Below are 6,316 nucleotides of genomic sequence, written 5' to 3' on the forward strand. Positions count from 1 at the left end.
CTCCACCGACCTACTTCTCCTCCTATATATACCCATATACCCTAAAACATCCAGGAGCACCACGAAACCATATTTCCACCGCCACAACCATCTGTACCCGTGAGATCCCATCTTGGGGCCTTTTCTGGTGCTCCGACGGAGGGGGAATCGATCAAGGAGGGCTTCTACATCAACACCATAGCCTCTCCGATGATGTGTGAGTAGTTTAACACAGACCTTCGGGTCCATAGTTATTAGCTAGATGGCTTCTTCTCTCTCTTTGGATCTCAATACAAAGTTCTCCTCGGTTCTCTTGGAGATCTATTCGATGTAATTCTTTTTGCGGTGTGTTTGTCGAGATCCGATGAATTGTGGGTTTATGATCAAGATTATCTATGAACAATATTTGATTCTTCTCTGAAATCTTTTCTGCATGATTCTATATCTTTGCAAGTCTCTTCGAATTATCAGTTTGGTTTGGCCTACTAGATTGATCTTTCTTGCAATGGGAGAAGTGCTTAGCTTTGGGTTCAATCTTGCGGTGCCCTTTCCCAGTGACAGCAGGGGCAGCAAGGCACATATTGTATTGTTGCCATCGAGGATAAAAAGATGGGGTTTATATCATATTGCTTGAGTTTATCCCTCTACATCATATCATCTTGACTAATGCGTTACTCTGTTCTTATGAACTTAATACTCTAGATGCATGCTGGATAGCGGTCGATGAGTGGAGTAATAGTAGTAGATGCAGAATCGTTTCGGTCTACTTGTCGCGGACGTGATGCCTATATACATGATCATGCCTAGATATTCTCATAACTATGCGCTTTTCTATCAATTGCTCGACAGTAATTTGTTCACCCACCGTAAAATTTGCTATGTTTAGAGAATCCACTAGTGAAACCTATGGCCCCCGGGTCTATTTTCCATCATATCAATCTCCTATAAACTTGCTATTTCTATCGTTGTTTGTTTTGCAATCTTTATTTTCCAATCTACACAACAAAAATACGAAAAATATTTATCTTATTATCTCTATCAGATCTCTCTTTCGTAAGTGACCGTGAAGGGATTGACAACCCCTTTATCGCGTTGGTTGCGAGGTTCTTGTTTGTTTGTGCAGGTACGAGGGACTTGCATGTAATCTCCTACTAGATTGATACCTTGGTTCTCAAAAATTGAGGGAAATACTTATGCTACTTTGCTGCATCACCCTTTCCTCTTCAAGGGAAAACCAACGCATGCTCAAGAGGTAGCACATGCTCATATTGGCTCCTACATATTTTACGAAGATCTTTATCGGTCAAACCACATAACAACATACGTCATTCCCTTTGTCATCGGTATGTTACATGCCCGAGATTCGATCGTCGGTATCATCATACCTAGTTCAATCTCGTTACCGAAAAGTCTCTTTACTCGTTCTGTAATGCATCATCCTGCAAGTAACTCATTAGTCACATTGCTTGCAAGGCTTATACTGATGACCATTACCGAGAGGGCCCAGAGATACCTCTCCGATACTCGGAGTGACAAATCCTAATCTTGATCTATGCCAACTCAACAAACACCATCGGAGACACCTGTAGAGCATCTTTATAATCACCCAGTTACGTTGTGACGTTTGATAGCACACAAGGTGTTCCTCCAGTATTCGGGAGTTGCATAATCTCATAGTCAAAGGATTATGTATAAGTCATGGAGAAAGCAATAGCAATAAAACTAAACGACCATAATGCTAAGCTAACAGACGGGTCTTTTCCATCACATCATTCTCTAATGATGTGATCTCATTCATCAAATGATAACACATGTCTATGCTCAGGAAACTTAATCGTCTTTGATTAACGAGCTAGTCAAGTAGAGGCATACTAGGGACACTCTGTTTGTCTATGTATTCACACATGTACTAAGTTTCTGGTTCATACAATTCTAGCATGAATAATAAACATTTATCATGATATAAGGAAATATAAATAACAACTTTATTATTGCCTCTAGGGCATATTTCCTTCATTAGCATCAACTACAAGGAGTAATCAACACTACTAGCAACCCACAGGTACCAATCTGAGGTTTCTAGACAAAGATCGGAAACAAGAGATGAACTAGGGTTTGAGAGGATATGGTCCTGGTGAAGATGTTGATGGAGATTGACCCCCTCTCGATGAGAGGATCGTTGGTGATGATGATGGCTTCGATTTCCCCCTCTAGGAGGGAAGTTTCCCCTGCAGAACAGCTCCGCCGGAGCCCTAGATTGCTTCTGCCTAGGTTCCACCTCGAGAAGGCGGTGCTTCGTCCCGAAAGCTTCCTTATGATTTTTTTGCCAGGTCAAAACCCTTCAATAGCAGAAGATGGGCACCTGAGACTTGCCAGGGAGCCCACAAGCCCTAGGGGAGTGCCCAGGGGTAGGGCGCGCCCCCCGGGCTTGTGGCCACCTGGTGGGTCCCCCTCTGGTATTTCTTTGCCCTATATTTTTTATATATTTCAAAATAATTCTCCGTAAATTTTCAGGACTTTTGGAGTTGTGCAGAACATGTCTCTTAGATTTGCTCCTTTCCGGTCCAGCATCCCAGCTGCCGACATTCTCCCTCTCCATGTAAATCCTGTAAAATAAGAGAGAAAAGGTATAAATATTGTATCATAATATGTAAGCCCATAATGCAATAAATGTCAATATAAAAGTGTGATACAAAATGGACGTATCAGCAGACAGCTTAGCCAGGTGGATGGAGCTTCTTGTGAGGTCTAAAGGGTGAGAAAAGTAGAGGGTTTTGGCATGGAGATATTGAAATAATTACTGTTATTTTACTTTTTTTTAGAGCCAGAGTACAAAATTCAGGCAGGATTACAGTTGGAGTGGACTAGATTTCTTAATCTATCAGGCACATTTGCAATTATCAGCTGGTCTTCTTTTTGTCTAGTTTCAGTCGCCAGTTCATGGGCCAATAGGTTGCATTCCCGGGGGGCAAAACTGACTCTGTATTCCGAGAAGATAGCAAGCACCGCTTTTCAGTCCAGAATGGCACCATAGCATGGTAGCCTGCTAGTCCCATCAGCAATGAGTGCGTTGACTATTGAATGTGATGTCAGAGTCAGGAAAGACAGGTGAAACTCTTGCCAGCCTACACCCTCGCCCCACTGTTGCCAAAGCATGCAGACCAATCAAGGCAGCCCGTGCTTTGGCCTCTTCCACACTGCATGCAAGGGGCAGTAATTTGCGGGCAGACAAGAGCACGCGCCCGTGGTAATCCCGAGACATAGCCCCCTCCTAGCAGCGGCCACTATCTAGGAAATACGAGGCGTACGAGTTAATTTTCACCAATCCTCGCACTAGGGCTGTCCAGTGCAAGCGTCGAGCAACAGTGGGGCGAGGGTGTAGGCTGGCAAGAGTTTCACCTGTCTTTCCTGACTCTGACATCACATTCAAAGAAGAATTCATCCACTCCTCCTCGTATCTTTGTAGAAAAAGTATTGATCCTGAAATCGATTCCTTACCCGATCCATGGACATAGTCATCCCTCAAGTGCCAGCATCTCCACAGCAGGAGCAAAAAATTTGCACGCAAATCCTTTGGGACTGAATCCAGTAGCACCTGCAGCCAGCCATGCCCTGTAAACCTGAATTCCTTTTCGTGAGGCAGCCCCCATATATCTCTCAAAGCTTTTCTCGGCACTTTGCTCTTCGAGCAAGCAACCACTGCATGAAATTCATCCTCCTCTCCATTGCCGCAGATCACACAAGTGGCATCTGGAATGATAGTGTGTTTGCATTTGTTCCGCTGTGTGGCCAGGGTATTGGTATCTACTCTCCAACCAAAAAATTTGACTTTTGGTGGGATGTCAGCTTTCCATATAAGGTCCCAGATGTTGCGGTTGCTTGCCGGAGGAGGTCGAAGAAACTAGGGCAGCTTGGTAATGTTGAATGTTTGTACGTCCAATTGTAGTCTTGATGATGAAGCTTTCATGCACGCGACAAATGTGGCAAATGATGATTATGTGTCGCACGAGTATGTGTCACAAGAATATGAAACCCAATATGGTGATGACAATCTTGACATGGATGATGAGGGCTTTGTTGCGAAGGGAAGAAGTGGAAATTATACCAATGCGGAGGATGTGTTGATATGCACCGCATGGAAGAAAGTCTCTCAAGATGCATCCGTTGGAAGTGACCAAACAGTAAACACCTATTGGCAACACATCAAGGATTACTTCGATGAGCGCAACACAAGAGGAGAAAAAGGCCACGGCCGAGGAGATGAAGATGGTCGAGGAGAAGGCACTCAAGTTTATGTTTATGGACACATCTACTCTTGATCCCAAGGCAAAGGCTTATGTTGAACTTTGTCGCGATGAAATGCTCATGAGGAATATGATGATGGGAGGAGGCATGGGAGGTGCCATGGGAGGTGCCATGGGTGGCTACATGAACATGATGGGAGGTGCCATGAATGGTGCATTTGGCGGAAACATGGGAGGTGGCTTCGGTGGCAACATGGAAGGTGGCTTTGGTGGCATAGGGGGTTGCTTCGGATGCAACATGACCGGCATGGGAGGTGGCTTCAAGATGATGGGTGGCTTCGGAGGTTGCTATGGCGGCAACATGACTGGCGTTGGAGGTGGCTTCATAGGCAACATGACCGGCATGGGGCAATGAACGTGCTTCCGGTGGTGCTCCCGGCAACGAGACTTCACCGCTTCACAACGTCGACAAAGAAGCCGGTGATGATGATGACCGTACCATGGTTCACAACGTCGGTGGTGTTGATGAACCGCATGAATGATAGTCATGTGCATTTTAATTTCTAGGGTGAAAAACTTTGATTGGGATGATGCACTTTTGATAGAGGGATTTGAAACTATGATGATGATGATGCACTTTTGTTAGGGATTTGAAACTATGATGATGATGCACTTTAATTTGAAATTTTAAGTGATATTTCAATGCAAAATCGCGGATGGATGATTTTGAGGAGACATTATGGGAGCGTCATATTTGCGGCCTATCATTGCTTATTTAACTGTAATGAGACGTTGGAGGCAGAGCTGCATGCAATCATGCAGGGTATGGCACTAGCAGCTCAACACAGTACCTTACCCATCATCGTCCAGTCAGATTCTTCTAGGCACTCTTGGCTATGACTCGGGATAGTCTTTCTAGGTCGGCGTACGGACATTTGATAGCTGAGATTAAGCATCTTATGGTAGATAGAGAGTTTTTTAGAGTTAAAGTGTTTACATCATTTATAAGTTCAGTAAAAATTCATGCATCTAAAATATATCAGTATATTTTTTGAAAATAAAATGAAGAGATGACAAAAACTAAAAGCAATTCGCTCACAAAACTATGAAAAGCAACAAAAAGATAAAAATAACTGGAGATGGGAAAAACAAAAAATTAAAATAAAACAAACAAATAATGATGAAACCGCGAACCAATCTGTGGTTGGATGGCTATGAGGACAATGGTATCCCCAGCCCACCAGGGTTTAAGTGCTAGATTTGACATCATGTTCTCATTTTCCTGAATTTATTTCATTTCATCCGCCGATGTGCGTCCAATGGGAGGAGACGTTCCCGTCGATTATGAAGTGATAACTGTCGGTGGTCTGGGAACGGGGGTCCCCAGACTTGCCTGCCTGCGGCCTGCGGCGTGGCTCAAGCGGGGGCCCAGTGCGGCCCATCTTCATCAGCTCAAGCTCAAGACCCTCGCGAGGGGCCAAGCCTCGCGGGGCGGACGACAGGAAGCTTCCTCAGAGGCAGCCTCATCAGGCAGGCTCGCGAGGAGGCGAAGAGATCAAGGCAGGGGTACCTCGCGAGGAACCCGTGACGCAAGCCATGACGATCGAGACCAGACGGGCGCCAGGCGGGCGCCGGCCTGCGCAGTGTCCTTGTTTCCCCTTTGGTGCAAAGGGGGCAAGCACAGGCCAAGGCATCAGGCAAAGGTTGCCATTCCGGTGCAACAAGACCAAGACCAGCAGAGCGGCAGGACGGAGGTCACCGTGGAGCCCAAGACGGCATCATCACGAGTGCTTTTGGCAGCCGAAGACCACATTTGGTCAAGATAACTTGTACTATACGTTCCCCTTCAAAATGGCCAAGTGTTGGTGCCCTTCCCGCTCATTATTTGGGGAGAGGCCCAGGGCCTCTATAAATAGAGCTAGCCACCACAGAGTAGGGGGAGGGACCTGGGAGAACCCTAGGAGAGAGAGAGAAAGAGGCGACGGAACTCACCCTAGCAGTTCATCGCACCAGCTCAAGAACACCTCTCGCGAGGCTGTTATTCCCTTGTACTGTTCATCATCAGCCCCAGAGGCAATCCACCACACCACACA

At 45.6% G+C, this 6,316-nt stretch overlaps 1 pseudogene; it reads left to right on the plus strand.

Annotated features, from left to right (window-relative positions):
• The first annotated feature begins 4,197 nt into the window (after positions 1-4,197).
• LOC147978746 (uncharacterized) lies at positions 4,198-4,765 on the plus strand (annotated as a pseudogene).
• Positions 4,766-6,316: the final 1,551 nt, after the last annotated feature.

This window comes from Triticum urartu, chromosome 3A (genome assembly GCF_056163025.1).
Source record: "Triticum urartu cultivar PI428250 chromosome 3A, HENAU_Tu73, whole genome shotgun sequence".
Lineage (NCBI taxonomy): Eukaryota > Viridiplantae > Streptophyta > Magnoliopsida > Poales > Poaceae > Triticum > Triticum urartu.